Genomic DNA, 19,386 nt, shown 5'->3' with positions numbered 1-19,386 from the left:
TCTTGAATTTCGCGTAGAGTTGGTGCTCCTTCAATCGCGTCAAAATCATCCTCAAGTATTCCTCGTACTCCACTTCATCCTTGGAGTAAATTAAAATGTCGTCGATGAACACAACGACGAATTTATCCAAGTAGTCCTTGAAGACCCTATTCATTAAGTCCATAAACGCGGCTGGTGCGTTAGTAAGACCAAAAGACATAACCAAGAACTCGTAATGTCCATAACGAGTCCTAAAGGCTGTCTTAGGGATATCTTCTCCCTTTACCTTGAGCTGATGATACCCGGACCGTAAATCGATCTTAGAAAATACAGTCGCGCCTCGGAGTTGATCAAATAAATCATCAATCTGAGGTAGCGGGTATTTGTTCTTAATTGTTACTTTATTCAGCTCACGGTAGTCTATGCACATGCGCATACTTCCGTCCTTCTTCTTCACGAATAGTACCGAAGCTCCCCATGGTGAATGGCTTGGCCTAATGAAACCCAAGTCTAGGAGTTCTTGTAGCTGCGTCTTTAACTCCTTGAGTTCCGTAGGTGCCATCTGGTATGGTGCCTTAGAGATAGGCTCGGTGCCCGGTACTAATTCTATCGTGAAGTCTATTTCTCTAGTTGGCGGCAATCCTGGCAAGTCATCGGGAAATACTTCTGGAAATTCTTGTATGACTCGAACATCTCCAACTTTGAGTGATGTCTCCTTCTCCACATTCGTGATGTTGGCTAAGAATGCTTGGCATCCTTTCTCCATCATTCTCTGAGCTTTGAGAGATGACACTAACGGTGTGCGTAGTCCTGAAGCTTGTCCCATGAAGCACAGTTTCTGGCCGTCAGGAGTATCGAATGTCACCTTCTTGCGTCTGCAGTCGATCGTTGCACTATGCCGTGCTAGCCAATCCATGCCTAGTATGAAGTCAAAGTCTTTGATCACTTGCTCTATCAGGTCTCCTTCTAGTTCCTTGTCCTCAATCTTGATTGGTACGCCTCGTACAATTCGTGATGATAGAAATACTTTGCTCGAAGGCAACTCGGTTGCAAACCTAGTTCTAAATCTTTCACTAGGTTTGTCTAGTTTATCTATCATTCCTAACGAAATATACGAATGGGTGGCTCCCGAATCAAATAATACATGACACAATTTATTGAGGATGGAAACCTGACCTGTGACCACCTTGTTGCTAGCATCCGCCTCTCCTTGGGTTAAAGCAAAAACCCGAGCATGAACCATCTTTTCGTCCTTCTTTCCTTCCGGCTTTTGCTGAGGACAGTCTCTTTTACGATGCCCTTCTTGACCACAGTTGAAACATTCCTTGGTGTTGGCACGACATTCTCCGGGGTGCTTCTTCTGACATTTGGCACATGGCGGGTATTCCACGTAGCCCGACCTATTTCCCCCATTATTTGGTTGTGCCCTTTTATTGTTGTCGGCTTGCTTGTTGTCAGGATGCCTTCTCTTCTGTCCGTTACCGTTGTTGTTGGACTGACTGTTGCTGGACTGATTGTTGTTCCGACTGGCCTGAGGTTGGCTCTGCTGTCTAGGTTTCGACTTGCTGGCTTCTTCTTTGCTCACGTTGGCTTGCAACCTTTCTACTTCAATTGCCGTCTCAAGAACGTCGGCATATGAAGTGTTTCCCGGGTTTGCTAGTTTCACCCCCATCTCAATCTTTGGTCGGAGTCCTCTCACGAATTTGTTCACCCTCAGATAATCGGTCTAACTCTGCCGCGAACTTGGCTAAGCGATCAAACTGACGAGCATATTCCGCCACTGTTAAATTCCCTTGCTTTAGATTGGTGAACTCTTCAACTCTCGTAGCAAGTACCGCTGAATTGTAGTACTTCTTGTGGAAGAGCTCCACAAATCGGGTCCACGTCATGGTGGCAGCATCGTGGGATTGCTGGACCAAATCCCACCATATCCTGGCATCTTTCTTGAGTAAAGACGAGACGCAGGATATGCGGTCAGCATTACTGAGGTTCATGTGGGCTAGGATCGGCTCCACATTCCTTAGCCATTCTTCTGCTTCAAAGGGGTTCGTAGTCCCTTCGAAGTTCGGAGCGTGCTGCTTGCGAAACCTCTCGTACACTGGCTCCATGTGCTGTACAGGATATGGAGCGTAGTTCGTCATAGGCCATCCCCCATATGGACCAACTTGTTGGGGTGCTGGGGCCATTGGCTGTGGCTGCGGCTGCGGCTGCGGCTGTGGCGGAGGCTGAGGCTGAGATTGAGCCTGTTGGCGTTGTTGCTGCAGAAGTTCCTCGACTTGCTGTCGCAGTCTGGCAATCTCTGCAGTGTTGTCAGCTGGCTGTGCCGGTGCGTTGCGGCGAGCAGTAACACGCACTCTCCTTCGGCGAACGGTAGGGATCGCATTGGTTGCTGGAACATCGTTGGAAGCATTCCCGTTGGTGCGAGCAGATCTTCGGAGAGACATCGTAGCAGAGTTCTAACAGTTAAAAGAAACATGTTAGAACTTTTTCCTAATAGGCTCTAAGGCAAAAACTTATTCTAAAACAAACATATCTCGGACCTATTTATTATGACTTCTTATGAAAGATTATATAGGTCTTTATTATTATTAGAGTGAGTTTCTAAACTTAGAAAAACAAGTCATCTTTATTTTCTAAGTGTGTTTCTAATAATCCTATATGACTTAATTCTCAGGCTCGAAACTTATCTTTGTTCCAAAGTTAACCATATTGAGGGAGGGCTGGGATCAGTAAAATCGTTCCCACTACTAAGGCCCCCTAACTCTCAATAAGGAAACCAGGTTCATTGATTTGTATCCACCCTCACCGAACTTAGTCATTATTCATTTTATTTAGTATTCATTATGATTGTAAAAAAAAAAATCAAACTCACACATGATATTCAAATAGCATGTTTATTCATTTGGAAAAACAATTTCACTTATTACAATCAAAATAAAACAAACATTTAAAAAAAAACTTCTAATCTAAAAATCGGGATCTTCTACATCCGATCCGTCATCTAGCATATCATCATCTATTTGTTCATAATCATCATTGTCATGAGCATCAAAACATCCTACAGGAAGGTTGGTGAGAATCCTATTCTTTTGCTCATTTGTGAACTGAAACTCAAATTTCGCGGTAAACCTAACTAAGAGGAAATAGTATCTCATGGCTAAAGGCAATTCATTCTCCTCACGCATTTCTTCCCATATTTCTTCTAAGGCTGCTATTACAGAATGAAAATCCTTAAACAACCTAATTACTAATACATATTGTTCCGTAGATCTTAACATTATTTGTTTAGCCTCTTGAAGGCCACCTATTGCTTGGTGAAACAAAAGCAATCTTCTAGTGATCCTTTCTAGGGCTCCTACGGTGTTTCTTGGCTCCCTTATTCTTTTTAAGGCCTTAATGGCTCGGATGTCTTGGTAGGTTAAGGCTCCGTTCATTCTTAACTGAAACACAAACACTAAAGTTGTTAGCTATACACATAGACAAAGTAACTTGTAACTTGTAACTTAAACACTTACTTGGCGGTCCGATTCGGAGCTTTGAGCATGTGTATCGAGGAGAACTTCATGCGAAGGAACCGTTTTCTCTGATACCAACTCTAATGACCCACTAATCTAGATTATTTGGACCATTAACGAAACTATACATAAAACTTACATTTTTACGAAAATAACAAAATTTATTGAATAACTTGAAAAATAAGAGTTATTTACAAATAAACAGAATACTAAGAAGGATTTTGGGATCCCATTGTCTTTAAAACAAAACATGATTTAAAATAAAAGACATTACATAATAATGCGGAAAATACACATAAAAACCATAAAAACATAAAAGGAGACTATATCCTCGAATCGAATAACGCTCGGCCCCTTGACTCCATCCATCATCGATACACATCCTCCAAGCGTCACGAATCTTACCGCCTCTAAGCTTATTTTCCTGCACATAAACAGAAAGGAGTGAGCCTAATGCCCAGTAAGGAAAATCTAACACAAAGTCATATACATAATTTCATAAGAAAACATAAAGACTTAACATAATACATATAACATACACTTATTATAATGGCCATTATTACTTGGGGTCCCATAGACTAAACAAGCATATGCCCATGGAATTAGTGGGGTCCTACTAGCTAAGTAGGTCATATGCCCATAATCCATTTGGGGTCTTGTCAGTCATATGGGTCATATGCCCAAGCCTACAAACATACATACATATCATAACACATTAATAACATAAAACATATAGATAACATAAGCACATAACATATTGATTCTAGCCTATTTTCCTTACCAAAGTTACCGGGATATAATGGACTGAGTTGGGACTTTTTGGAACACACCTAAAACCATAAGAAAGAGTGAGTCTAAAGAAAGGAGATGAAATGAAATAGATGGAAAGACTAAACCATAAAAAAACATACTTACCGACTTATATGCTTAAGAACTTGGATTTCCTAACCAAAATAAGAATGAGGTTAGGGGACTGAGTAAAAGGTTTTGAGAAAGGAAATAACATGAAATAGAGTTTCGGGTTTACCTCAAAGATTTGCAAGATCAATCTAACCTCCACCGAAATACTATAGAACTCACTTCCCAAAGTGTTTGATAAGCTTATGATGTTTAAGCTTATAGTTTTTCCCAAACCAAATGTTTACACTCTCACACTCACTTAACACTAGCAGCTTCTGAACTTAGAGCAAATGGTGAATAATGGCTGGGTACTAGGTCCTATTTATAGAGTTTGGGAATGAAAATATCTTGATTTTACTTGAATAAAAATAATGGCTTTTTAGGTGAAAATCAATTGAATAATCGTTCAGCAGAGGCTGAAGACTCGTTCAGAAGATGCTGGACTGTTGAAGGAGTTTGAATGGCTGAAAGGAAAAGAATTCAAAATTATTTGAAAACATGCTGGTGGAGGCGATATATCGCCCCCTATAGGCGATATATCGCCTGGACCTTTGTTCCCGAGGCGACCGTGCATCGATTCATGTTTTCCGTATCTACGTGCTGCGATATATCGCCCCCTATAGCTGCGATATATCGGCATACGCTGAATATTTAAACACGAATTTACACATTTTTAGCTAAGTTTGAATGGAGTAAACAGCCTTGACTAAGCCCTCAACGTACTCAAAGCTGCTGACTGACCCTATAACATTCAAACTTTACCCTTATTTAATTTAATCCTCAAAAATACTTAATCCTTAATTACCATTCAAAACATGTGCTTAAAATCCTATTGGTTGATGTCTAAACCTTATAATATAATAATATAATCCTTAATATCAGTCACATTAATCAAACCTTAGGTTATACTTAATATTCTTAAACTATAGGTTAAACTTAGAAAATCTATAAGTACTACTATGAGTGTACAAATAACTCTCGGTCTGAACCAAAAATCCAAAGTAACAAGGATAACACTAAATATACTATAATAGTACTAACAATTAGCTAAGTAAAGTTCTTGGACTCTACAGAAAGAAGAAGAAAAAATGGCAGCACATTTTAGTATAATTCTCATTTTCCATAAGAAACAGGGGCTTATATGATTAGTATAACAGAAACATTACCACAGTAAAAGATGACAATGGATCTTCTTCATATATATAAGCAATAACTTTAGTTCATAAATAATCCAAAAACAATATATCTTTGAAATTTTTTGTATTTAAAAGCAATCCAATATTTAACCCTGGCCCATAGAATCCAATTACCCCTCCACATATGAAAATATTATGTAAACTGTATAAGATAATTGACTAAGAGAGCAGAATCCTAAAAATGCACTCATAGTGACTACCAAATGAACCACATCTCTTCTTAACATATTGTAGAGTCCAAGAACTTTACTTAGCTAATTGTTAGTAGTATTATAGTATATTTAGTGTTATCCTTGTTACTTTGGATTTTTGGTTCAGACCGGGAGTTATTTGGACACTCATAGTAGTACTTATAGATTTTCTAAGTTTAACCTATAGTTTAAGAATATTAAGTATAACCTAAGGTTTGATTAATGTGACTGATATTAAGGATTATATTATTATATTATAAGGTTTAGACATCAACCAATAGGATTTTAAGCACATGTTTTGAATGGTAATTAAGGATTAAGTATTTTTGAGGATTAAATTAAATAAGGGTAAAGTTTGAATGTAATAGGGTCAGTCAGCAGCTTTGATTACGTTGAGGGCTTATTCAAGGCTGTTTACTCCATTCAAACTTAGCTAAAAATGTGTAAATTCGTGTTTAAATATTCAGCGTATGCCGATATATCGCAGCTATAGGGGGCGATATATCGCAGCACGTAGATACGGAAAACACGAATCGATGCACGGTCGCCTCGGGAACAAAGGTCCAGGCGATATATCGCCTATAGGGGGCGATATATCGCCTCCACCAGCATGTTTTCAAATACTTTTGAATTCTTTTCCTTTCAGCCATTCAAACTCCTTCAACAGTCCAGCATCTTCTGAACGAGTCTTCAGCCTCTGCTGAACGATTATTCAAATGATTTTCACCTAAAAAGCCATTATCTTTATTCAAGTAAAATCAAGATATTTTCATTCCCAAACTCTATAAATAGGACCTAGTACCCAGCCATTATTCACCATTTGCTCTAAGTTCAGAAGCTGCTAGTGTTAAGTGAGTGTGAGAGTGTAAACACTTGGTTTGGGAAAAACTATAAGCTTAAACATCATAAGCTTATCAAACACTTTGGGAAGTGAGTTCTATAGTATTTCGGTGGAGGTTAGATTGATCTTGCAATCTTTGAGGTAAACCCAAAACTCTAGTTCCTTTCTGTATTTTATGTTATTTCCTTTCTCAAAACCTTCTACTCAGTCCCCTAACCTTATTCTTATTTTGGTTAGGGAATCCAAGCTCTTAAGCATATAAGTCGGTAAGTATGTTTTTTTTATGGTTTAGTCTTTCCATCTCTTTCATTTCATCTCCTTTATTTAGACTCACTCTTTCTTATGGTTTTAGGAGTGTTCCAAAAGTCCCAACTCAGTCCATAATCCCGGTAACTTTGGTAAGGAAAATAGGCTAGAATCAACATGTTATGTGCTTATGTTATCTATATGTTTTATGTTATTAAAAGTGTTATGATATGTATATGTGTATGTTTGTAGGCTTGGGCATATGACCTACTTAGCTAGTAGGACCCCACTAATCCCATGGGCATATGCTTGTTTAGTCTATGGGACCCCAAGTAATAATGGCCATTATAATAAGTGTATGTTATATGTGTTATGTTAAGTCTTTATGTTTTCTTATGAAAGTATGTATATGACTTTGTGTTAGATTTTCCTTACTGGGCATTAGGCTCATTCCTTTCTGTTTTATGTGCGGGAAAATAAGCTTTAGAGGCGGTAAGATTCGTGACGCTTGGAGGATGTGTATCGATGATGAATGGAGTCAAGGGGCCGAGCGTTAATTGATTCGAGGATGTAGTTTCGGTTTTATGTCTTTTTATATGTATTTTCCGCACTAATTATGTAATGTTTTATTATTTTAAATTATGTTTTTGTTTTAAAGACAATGGGATCCCATATCCGTTTTGGTATTTACTTTGTAAATAACTCTTATTTTGCAAGTCATTCAATAAATTATGGTATTTTCGTAAAAATATAAGTTTTATGTATAGTTTCGTTAATGGTCCAAATAGTCTAGTTTAGTGGGTCATTACACATACCATCATGACACATTCCTTCCTTCCTTATTACTCCCAACCCCCAAAAATAGCACATGAACACAAACAGAAGTAATAAATAAATAAACAACTATTACTTTGGTTCAGTTCTTTATTCCTCCCTAACATAGTAGCGTTGTGTAAACCATCATTTCCTATTTTTTATTATCTTCTATTTTAACACTCAACTCCTTGACCATTAGTTTCTAGTTTCTAGTTTCAGTGTTCAAAGAATATACTACACTGTGAACACTTAGAACAAAGTAATAGTCATTCCACGTGATTATTCTATTCAACAGAAACCAAATAGCCAACCACAAGTTCAACAAAAATTAAGCCATACACATGCAACTTTGAGTTAAAATGTCAATCAATCAAATTTAAATGAAGAAAAGGATCTTTTTAACTGGTGAAAGCTCTCTGTTACAACTTCAATTTACAGCTAGTTGTATCGGAATCCTGGGGAACAATTCAGATTGAGCCAAATAAGCAAATCATTAAATTACAAAAAATAGAAAGCCATAATTTAAAAGAAAACCAAGAAATGAAATGCTTTTATTTATTCAAGAGAGTAATTAGCTCGTAGAGGGAAAACTGGCAAGACTTGAGTGGAAAAAAACTGGTAAGAATATGATGGTATGGTGGAATAAAATTACAATTAAAAAGTGTAATTTCTTCAATTAATTATAACCCAAAGCTAAAAGTACTTAGCCATATGATGGTATGGTGTATTATGATGATCTATATAGCCTATAAGTAGGTCCAAACAAAGTGAGTACAATAGATTGAATTTATAATGTATACTAATAGAAAATGGTCACACTAACAAACAAATGGCTATGTATGCTTCTTAAATTGGCCCTGAATTGTGAGATATATGACACTTGTTTTGTTAAAAATGATGTTTAAATGCATGCTCATTTTACCTATGTTGTTATCATAGCCAATACGAAAGAAGAAGAAGAAAAAATGGCAACACATTTTAGTATAATTCTCATTTTCCATAAGAAACAGGGGCTGATATGATTATTATAACAGAAACATTACCACAGTAAAAGATGACAATGGATCTTCTTCATATATATAAACAATAACTTTAGTTCATAACTAAATCCAAAAACAATATATCTTTGAAATTTTTTGTATTTAAAAGTAGTCCAATATTTGGTAATGTTTACGGTCAGGGAACGTTTATCTTTTTCTAAAGATTACTTCTTATTCATTGAAAGGAAAATAATGTCAAGAACAAGTTTCTGGGTCAACCATTTCTTTTTATTTGAAACAAGTAAATAATAATATGCTAAAATTAGTACATATGTAAGAAAATAGGTTCACCATAATCCAAGTAAAACTTTACCCACGATTTATATTCTTGCTCATAAAAATAAAAAATAGGAAGAGAAATCAGAGATCATAGATGGAATATTATACAAAGACAAAAATCTAAGTCTGACCATTGATGATATTGAAAGGATAAATATTTTTGTTTAGAAAAGAAAAGATGGTGATGAGGCTGACATTCTCATCCTTCATGTGATCTATTCTATCATACAAAAATAGTCCACACTCCACACTACACACTCCACAAGTTGCTAACATGGCAATGGAATTTTGGAGGGGACCACTCTAAATACTAAGAAATATAATAATAATAATAATCTTGAGCAAAAAAATAATAATAAAAAAAAACAAAAGAGATCAATGTCTTTTCCTTTTCTTTCCTTTTGGTTGGTTACCACCATTTGGATCATATAACCAATTGTTTTTACAGATTTAAAAGACTGAATTAATCATATTATACTCTCAAGGAACAAGTTCTTAAGAGCACATGATGCAGAGTTTTCTGCTAAACCATCAAATTAGACATAATATCCCTTTTGTTCTTAATCAAATTAAAAGGGCCAGTGCCCACTAGGCCTTTTCATTGATATATTTACAACGCACAAAACAATTGAGGTCGAAAATAACAATATGGTCAACTTCTCTATTAAACAACATTGACTTAATGACCTTTCTTTTCTTCTTCTTCTTCTGCAACTAACCCCAAAACAATACAGATGATCTAAAACATAAGTTGCTTGCTATTTTCAAAAGATACTAAGAAGACCCCCTTGAACTCTGATGATCCTACTACCTATTGCAATGTCTATCAGAGGAAATGAAATGAAAAAATATTAAAAATTTCTTAAACTCAGCAAAAATAAAGGATTTCTTCCATTTTTAATCATTCATAGGATAAATAGAAAAAATAGGATATTTAACTGAAGAAAAGGATATTTTTAACTGGTATGACCTGAAATTCAACCAAAGCATGTGTGTTAATGACCTTGTCATGACCCTGAAATTACAACCGCAAATAATGTGATTGTCTTGTCTAACAGTTGTTAAACCTAGACAAAAAACAAGATTTAATTAAGAGAACAACATCAAATTCAAATTCATTGGAGATGGATAAAAGTTGGATCCATCTTAACAGGTTAGTAACCAAAATCATATAGTTTATTTTGGGTATAAGTTTAAGTGTCAGTGCTTGATTATTGACGTATGCTCTAAAATTGTAGAGCAACGATGGAATATGAGCAAAAGGCTAGGGAGTTTGTTAAGACAGCCATGGCGAATCTTGGATTTCCAGCCAAGATTCTTTGTCAATGAAACAAATGTCACAATCTAAGACATCAACTTTCAGATGAAGTTGTCAAACACTTAGTTTTGTGGGGCATGGACCAATCTTACAAAACATGGTTTCATCATGGGGAAGATCCAGTCCAAAGCAGCACGACAAATACAAGTTTTGAATATGATTTATTTCGGGCAGCGGGAGTATTTTCAAGTAACGCCAATGATTTTGATGACGATAACAATGATGTATTGTGTAGAAGAAAGAAAATAAGGATGTTAAAATATCTAGAATCGATGCTTTCTGGAGAGCCCATACCGAGAAGAATGGTGAACCTGTAAACCCAACGGCATCTGATATTTTTGTGAGTATTAGTCATTTAATTTTTGTGAATTTTTACTTATTTTCCATAATGCATACATTAGTTATACTAATTTATATGCAGGGTTCATTGAATGAGATTCTCCTTGAAGACCCAAAATCTGGAACTACAGACAACGCTGATGAGGATGCCTTGACAAAATTGTTTGGTAACCCAAAATCTGGTCGTTTAATCAGACACGGAAGAGGCATAACAAGGTCAAAGCTAACTGTTGTTAATATGTGTAATAGCAAGATCTCCAAGTTAGAAGAAGAGCAACAGAATATGAAGCTCAAAATGACTAAAATGATGAATCTACTTAAAGAACACTTGGTGGTATTTCTACCTTGCACTTATAAACCTTAGTTTTCTTTTCTTACAATGAAACTTATCTTGGTTTTATATTTAGGTTGGTGGTAAAGTGACACCAAGCGAAGGACAGTCTCGCAATGTACCGCAGTTAAACAATATTCAGTCCCCTAAGGTAAATTATAAAAGTTGTTACTGTTTTAAATTTTCATTTTAGAAGCACAAATACAGAATCTAATATATTGTCTTTAAAATCAATTTGGTAGAGCATTGCACTAGAAAAAAGACATAACTTTACAGAAGGGAAGAATGCTTGCTACTTGCTTGACTGGGCAGATGTAATTATTGCTGAAGGTCGTTGGGATTCTAGTGATCCAAAGATAATTGTACATGGAAAGCCTCTTGGACCGAACTTTATGCGAGTATGGATTGATGTTGATATTGTACCAGAATCTTACTTATTTTGTCCTAATAATGCGATGCTTACAATACAAGAAGTAGTTGGTTCCACAGTTGCATGGCCTTCTAAAAAAGTTATTCCAAGAGGTACATTTTCATACTCAAAAAATAACTAATGTCATATAATTTACTGTTTGGTTTCTTTGTTTGCTTTGGTGTAGTTGTGAATTCATTATTTTGTATGTGGTGTCCTTTCTTGGATATAATTTCCATAGCATTTTTCTTGAAGTAATTTGTGATGCTAGATAATAACAATAAAATATTTCTTTGTTTATTTTGCAGATGTAACAAGCGAAGTAGAAAGGGATACGTAATTTTGAAGGCTTTGTGTTGGGCAGCTGTAGAATATTTTATGTTGAAAGTAGTAACTTTTCACTATGTTGAATATTTAAGACTTCTTAAATACTTAAAGAACATTATGTTGTTGATGACAGTGTTGAATGTTTTAAACTAATTTGTGGATTGTTAATACAATGTTGAATGTTTTTACTTTTCGTTATTTGAAAATCAAGTTCATTTGATGATGCTAGTATATATTAGAAAGCTAATTTTAATTATATAAAAAAAATTAAAATATAATGGAATAAATTAGTGTTATAATACGAAAATTGTGTTATAATATCTATTACAATAACACTTTTTATGCAAAGAATTATGTTATGCAAACTTCATTATATAACACAAAAAATGTGTTATACTGAAGTGTAGTATAACACAAATTTATAAGTATTGAAATGTGTTATATAATTGACTATAAATAACATAATTAAACACTTATCTATTTATTAAAATAACACAGAAATTGTGTTATCGTTGACAGTATATCGTTGACAGTATAATAACACATCTGTATAACAATGATAAAGTGTTATGCAAAGTACCCTGACCTACGATAACATAGTCAGTCTTAACACATTAAAAAGTGTTATGGTATGTTTTGATAACACATTTTCAGTATTATTAAAAGCATTTTTTCTTGTAGTGATGTTTTATACTTTTAAGCTTATAAATATAGAATTAGGAAGAGTAGTGTTTTCTTTTTGTTGTTATTTTTAGTTAATTTTTTTTTTGTGAGTTATTGTATATTTTTAATTTTTAAGAGCTAAAAGTGTGAAAACCATGAATTTATGCATGAATTATCCAAGAAAAAAAATGAAAAGAAAATTAGTTTCTAAATTGTTTTGTTTGTGCTGAAATTTAAGATTTTGTTGTAGCAAAGGAAATTTTGCTGGAGCATTTTCATCAGGATTCAAGTGGGAAATTTCAGCATATGAAGAAGAGACACTTGACATGTCATTAATTTAGTTGGCAAGGAGTGATGAGGTGGCAAAAATCAAAGGCAATGAGCTGCATTTTGGAGCATTTTCTAGAAGAAAAAGAAAGAGGGAAAAAAGATTGGTCAAAAATAGAGAAAAATGTGGTAGACCTTCTAATTAGGGAAATGATTATTACCCTTGCATTATAAAAAGAATGTAGTCACAATTTGAGAGAATCCTAGAGCTGCCATTAGAGAAAGAGGAAAAATAGAAATGAAGTAGAAGAAGAAGAAGAAGAAGAAGAAGAAGAAGAAGAGGAAGAAGAAGAAGAAGAAGAAGAAATTCCAAGCTTAAAGAGAAGAATCCAAGGAAGAGTAGGAAGACAAGATTATTGATTCGTCATCTTTGACTTGTTTTCTCATCTTTAATCTAATTTAAGTTTGTAATTTCTTTAGCTTTTTCTATTTAAATACCCTCGGGCTGTTTTGTTTTTGGATTTGTGCTCTTGAATTTAGCCACGAACTAAATCTTTTAAGGCTTGAATTATTAATTAACTCTATGTCTTAGTGTTTAAATTTCTAACAATTTATTTTAGCAAAAATACCCATTGTTTATTCAAGTGTGCTTAATGATGAATTATTGTTGTTGTTTGGCCATCAATGGCAAGATGTTGAGTTTATTTGTGCTAGAAAGTTTGAATATAATGGATGAACTTGAATGACACAAGTAGATTATCTTATTAAATTATGCTTTGTGAATAGTATGTGAATGTGTTATTTACCTTGTGTAACATTCGTAAATTGAAGCTTCAAATTGAGTTCATGTAGAGTCCAAGAACTTTACTTAGCTAATTATTTAGTAGTATTATAGTATGTATAGTATTATCTTTGTAACTGTGGATTTTTGGTTCAAACCGGGAATTATTTGGACACTCATAGTAGTACTTATAGATTTTCTAAGTTTAACCTATAGTTTAAGAATATTAAGTATAACCTAAGGTTTGATTATATGACTGATATTAAGGGTAATATTTGTTATACTATAAGGTTTAGATATCAACCAATAGGATTTTAAGCACATGTTATGAATGGGTAATTAAGGATTAAGTATTTTTGAGGATTAAATTAAATAAGGGTAAAGTTTGAATGCTTTAAGGTCAGTCAGCAGCTTTGAATACGTTGAGGGCTTAGTCAAGGCTGTTTACCCCATTCAAACTTACCTAAAAATCTGTAATTTCGTGTTTAAATATTCAGCGTGTGCCGATATATCGCAGCTATAGGGGGCGATATATCGCAGCACGTAGATACGGAAAACACGAGACGATGCACGCCCCTCGGGCATACTGGCCCAGGCGATATATCGCCTACAGGGGGCGATATATCGCCTCCTCCAGCATGTTTTCAAACATTTTTGAATTCGAATCCTTTCAGCCATTCGAACTCCTTCATAAGTCCAGCATCTTTTGAACGAGTCTTCAGCCTCTGCTGAACGATTATTCAAATTATTTTCACCTAAAAAGCCATTATTTTTATTCAAGTAAAATCAAGATACTTTCATTCCCAAACTCTATAAATAGGACCTAGTACCCAGCCATTATTCACCTTTTGCTCTAAGTTCAGAAGCTGCTAGTGTTAAGTGAGTGTGAGAGTGTAAACACCTGGTTTGGGAAAATCATAAGCTTAAACATCATAAGCTTATCAAACACTTTGGGAAGTGAGGTTCTATAGTATTTCAGTTGTGGTGTAGATTGGTCTTTCAAGTCTTTGAGGTAAACCAAAACTCTAGCTTATTGTTTTATGTTATTTTCTTTCTCATAGCCTTCTATTCAGTTTCCTAACCTCATTCTTATTTTGGTTAGGGAATCTAAATTCTTGAGCACATAAGTTTTGGTAAGTGTGACTTTCAATGGTTTAGTCTTTCCATCCCTTTCATTTCATCTCTTTTCTTCAAATCTACTCACCCTTTATATATGGTTTTAGGAGTGTTCCAAAAGTCCCAACTTAGTCCACATATCCCGGTAACTTTGGTAAGGAAAATAGGCTAGAATCTATATGTTTTATGCTTATGTGTTATGTTATAAATATGTTATGATATGTATGTATGTATGTTTGTAGGCTTGGGCATATGACCCATATGGCTAACAAGACCCCAAATGGGTTATGGGCATATGACCTACTTAGCTAGTAGGACCCCACTAATCCCATGGGCATATGCTTGTTTAGTCTATGGGACCCCAAGTAATAATGGCCATTATAATAAATGTATGTTATATGTATTATGTTAAGTCTTTATGTTTCTTATGAAATTATGTTTATGACTATGTGTTAGATTTTCCTTGCAGGGCATTAGGCTCATTCCTTTTTGTTTTATGTGCAGGAAAATAGCTTTAAGAGGCGGTAAGATTCGTGGACGCTTAGAGGATGTGTATCGATGGTTAATGGAGTCAAGGGGCCGAGCGTTATTCGATTCGAGGATGTAGTTACTGTTTTATGTCTTTTTATGGTTTTACATGTATTTTCCGCATTTTTTTTGTAATGTCTTTTTATTAAATCATGTTTTGTTTTTAAAGACAATGGGATCCCATATCCTTCTTAGTATTTTATTTTGTAAGTAACTCTTATTTTTACAAGTTACTTAATAAAATTATGGTATTTTCGCAAATGTAAGTTCTATTTATGATTTTATGTATAGTTTCGTTAATGGTCCAAAAGTCTAGATTAGTGGGTCATTACAGTTCATAAATTTGATTTGCATAGGAATATGTTAATTAGGTGGAAAAAATTTAATACCATAGGATTTGGGAAAGTTCTATGAGCTAATTTGGAATTTTTGTTAACTTTGGGAATTTTGCTACAGCAAACGTGACAAGTTTTTTGATAGAGAGGAATTTAATAGTTCAAGCCCATTTCACCAAACTAAATTTCTCTTGCTTTTAGATTGTAATCTTAGTTTATTTCAAGCATTTTCAATTATTTTTTATCACTATTAAATTATTTGGTAATTGATTTGTGCACGATTATTTGCTAATTTAATCCATGTGGAGAAGATACTCAACTTATCATTATATTATTTGTTGACCGGGTACACTTGCACAAAGTCAACTAGCTAGATCCATGTAATATTAATTTAATAATCAATTGGCTAGATTTGTCTTCTCATCAGTTGATTCCTTGCTCTTTCATGTAATATGTTCCAAACATTGAGGAGGATTTTGATATCCTCAACAAACTCGATCAGGTTGGGTTGAGTTATTTTGTAATTGATCATAATATATAGTAAAATAAGAAGTTGGAGATCCATGTATGCAAACTTTAAACAACATGCTTGTAATAATATTAATAATTAAGGTAGACACACACAAGGAAGAACTAAGCCTGGACTAGCTACTACGTGGGAAGACAGTAATTAAAGAAGATACCCCTCTTGGAGTCAATGATATTATGCCTGCATGCAATCTATTCTAGCCATTTAGATGAGATCGACAGATGGACATAATAGGTAGACCCTTTATTATTGGACACACACAAACAACATCAATACTTGTACTTGTAGTGTTAATTAAGTAGCAGCAGCTGGGATGTCGACCAGCTCGAGCATGGCAATATCAGTCTCGTGTGCGTCACAAGCTCCAAGTAGAATGCAATCCTTTGTGGATCCAGAGGAGCTAGAAGCAACCCAATCATGAAGTTGCCAAATCATCAAATCAAGTCAATATATTTACAAATATATTTATATATAAATATCTGAATTACAGATAATGAATTCATGTCACGTAGCACCTTAATTATCAATACATATATCAATTCATTATATGTTTTGAGTTAAAGCTTTACCTCAATAAAAGCATTCATAATATTACCCCAGCCGCAGAGCAATCAAAAACATATATGGAGGGTGTCTTCAACCCAGAATCAAGGTCACTGATTGGCAAAGGGATATACTGTGTATAACTCCGCAGTACCAATAACATTGGTGAGAAACCAAGCAAGAGTCTAGTGATTGACCTTAAATTAAAGAGTCATAAAAGAGTTTCAAAGAAATAGAAGACCTTACTGAAAACCCAAATTTCACCACTAATGTTTCAAATGCTAATTAAATAGAAATTTACAAAGGAACAATGCTGCATAAATATCCAGTTTTGACATTAGATTCCACATATCATAAAGTCAAATTTATATAAGAGGATTAGTTAAAGCCAAAGCTTTACAACCTTAATTAACAATCAGAATACCTTCAAGACAAACTGCTTAATAGCTTTCTGAATGTGAATATTGGCAAGGAGAAGAATTAGATGTTCCCTCTGGTTGGCAACATTGCCTTCCTGGTTAGAAAACACATTATGAAAATTCAGAGAAGCATCAAAAAATGAGCAATGCAGAAGAACGAGCACATAGTCCAACCATGGAAAACAGAAATTAGAAGTACTTGGCAAAAATGGCCTAAATGGACAAGTAAAGTCATATCTCAACCTTTTTGTAGAGATTGTCTAGTCAGAAGCTATCTCCTTTAACATCTATTTTTTTAAGAAAAAAAACCTCAGAGCCATAGATAGTTTTCTAAACGATGAAATAGTCTTAGGAAGGGTACAATAATCAAATTTTGAGCACCATAACACTAGCTGCGGAAATTATTGTTAACTAGACATTTTTTGCCTTTGAAAAAGAGAGTAATGAAAAAATATTATTTTGTCAGTTAGGGACAAGTAAAGGCAACCATCTAATAGCAACAATGAAATAACAAAAGAACCATATTTTGCTCTCAGAACTGCAATATGAGCTTTGCTCAATACACCAGAGCATACATTTAGTTCAAATATTGTTAGATATTAGATGTTTCATGACAGCCATATATGTGATAATCAGGAAAACCCAACTCTGAACTTTGTCACAGTTGTCTCAAACAAAATGAAGAAAAATTTATATAAGTTTCATGCAAGTCAATACCTGAAATCAATAATTTCAACATCAAGGAGTAATTATACACAATTATGTTAGGAAAAGAGATGCTTACCGCCCATGTAAAAAGAAGGATGACTTTTGCCCTTTCCTTTCCTGTGTTCACCAACTGAAAACAGACAAAGTCTACTAAGTAACTTTCTAACAACAATATCAAATTCGTAAATTTATGACTAAAATATCATATTCTAGATCATGCTGAAATATTCACATACTTATTTAAGTTACACTTGTATAGAATTTAAAAATTAATAACAAAATTAATTCACACAGGAGAAAATACAAGGAATGATATTCAGCATATAATCACACCGAACAACATACATGAGCAGGTGAATTAATTTCAATAATAAAGAAGGGCAGGAAGAAGCATCGTCTTTTTAAAAACTGTAATCAAAGGACTCATTTAACAATATACCCAAGTAGTAACCTAATACTCGTTTCTCTACTTATGCTTGACATAAACGACTCAGTAGAAATTTTAAGCAACTTACTGATTGTTCAACATGGATCCAATTGTTCAACATGGATCCAATTCATCTACCATTGATCCCATTTTCTGGATGAAGATGTAAGCAATCCAATTCATGAATCAAGCTTTTGAAACTCATGAAACAACTTTAGTTACTAGTTCAGATCACATCAAACAAATTAGTTTTAAACACTACTATAAATTAGTAAGCAATCCAATTCACCAACATGCATTACTCTTTATGCATACTATATGATATTGTATCTTAATGGTGAGCTTCATAAGAATCAACTATATGTTCAATATAATTTGACTAGCAAGTTTGAACTCAATTACCTGTACTATATGCCTTTGAGACAAAGTAAGTATTCCAACCAAGCGATAGTACAGAAACTTGAAAATGAAGCCAATACTTTGGAGCTTGTTTTGGTGATTGTCCCAAGTAAGCTTGTGCATAGAACTTTCTCAAGTTCTTTGTAACATTGTCTAAACTTAAATAATGTGCCTTAATTCTAGTGTTCTTTTGACCTGAGTCAGTAAAAAATGCATCTAATTCGGTGTCAATAACAAAGGTTCACAAGAAACAGAAAATGAGACATGACAAGCAAATTTCTTAAGCTAAAAAGTACAGGGAATCCATGATTTTCTGTTTACATGAAAAAAAAAACACTAAAACACATGTATTTCTACTCCAAACAATATGATCCAATTTTCAACTTCTTGCTACAACTTAGTAACTCTCCATTAAATATTCAAAACTAAAACACCAAAATTAGAGCATACTTTTCCAATAATATTAACTCTCCATTAAATATTCAAAACTAAAATACTACTTTCTAGTTACCAAATAGCAACCAAAATTGACTTTTCCTACCCTCTTCATGTTTCTTTTCCACTTCTCATTGATAAGTTCTAACAAGACAAATCTATAATTCCTACCTTTTTCTCTCTACTTGATCAACAATCATGTTCTTCTTTTACTGAACCTTGGATGACATTTCTTATGCAGCCTAGGATTTGATTTTGAAACTAAAAGACAAACAATCATTCATTTATAAGCTATTTTGGTTGTACAAATTTAAAATTTAATTTCCCTTAAAACCAAATAGATTATTAGATAGATATGCATGAACCTCATAAGTTGAAAATGAAATTGCTATACAGAAATATCACCATCACCATTAAACTCAAAACCAGAGAGTACATGATCACCCAAAGACTATGTTTAGTAAAAGGGTTGGAAAAAGACAAGCTTCAGGTCCACAAACCATAACTTG

General features: G+C 34.2%; 1 long non-coding RNA gene across 1 annotated transcript; it reads right to left on the bottom strand.

Moving 5' to 3' along the window:
• Nucleotides 1-17,693: 17,693 nt before the first annotated feature.
• Nucleotides 17,694-18,993, bottom strand: LOC133790122 (uncharacterized). Its single transcript, XR_009873914.1, has 3 exons — nt 18,446-18,993; nt 18,132-18,196; nt 17,694-17,746 (listed from the first exon to the last, which is right to left on the bottom strand). It is a non-coding gene; the product is annotated as an uncharacterized LOC133790122 (long non-coding RNA).
• Nucleotides 18,994-19,386: the final 393 nt, after the last annotated feature.

This window comes from Humulus lupulus, chromosome 7 (assembly GCF_963169125.1).
Source record: "Humulus lupulus chromosome 7, drHumLupu1.1, whole genome shotgun sequence".
Lineage (NCBI taxonomy): Eukaryota > Viridiplantae > Streptophyta > Magnoliopsida > Rosales > Cannabaceae > Humulus > Humulus lupulus.
This window is presented reverse-complemented; position numbering and strand designations above follow the sequence as displayed.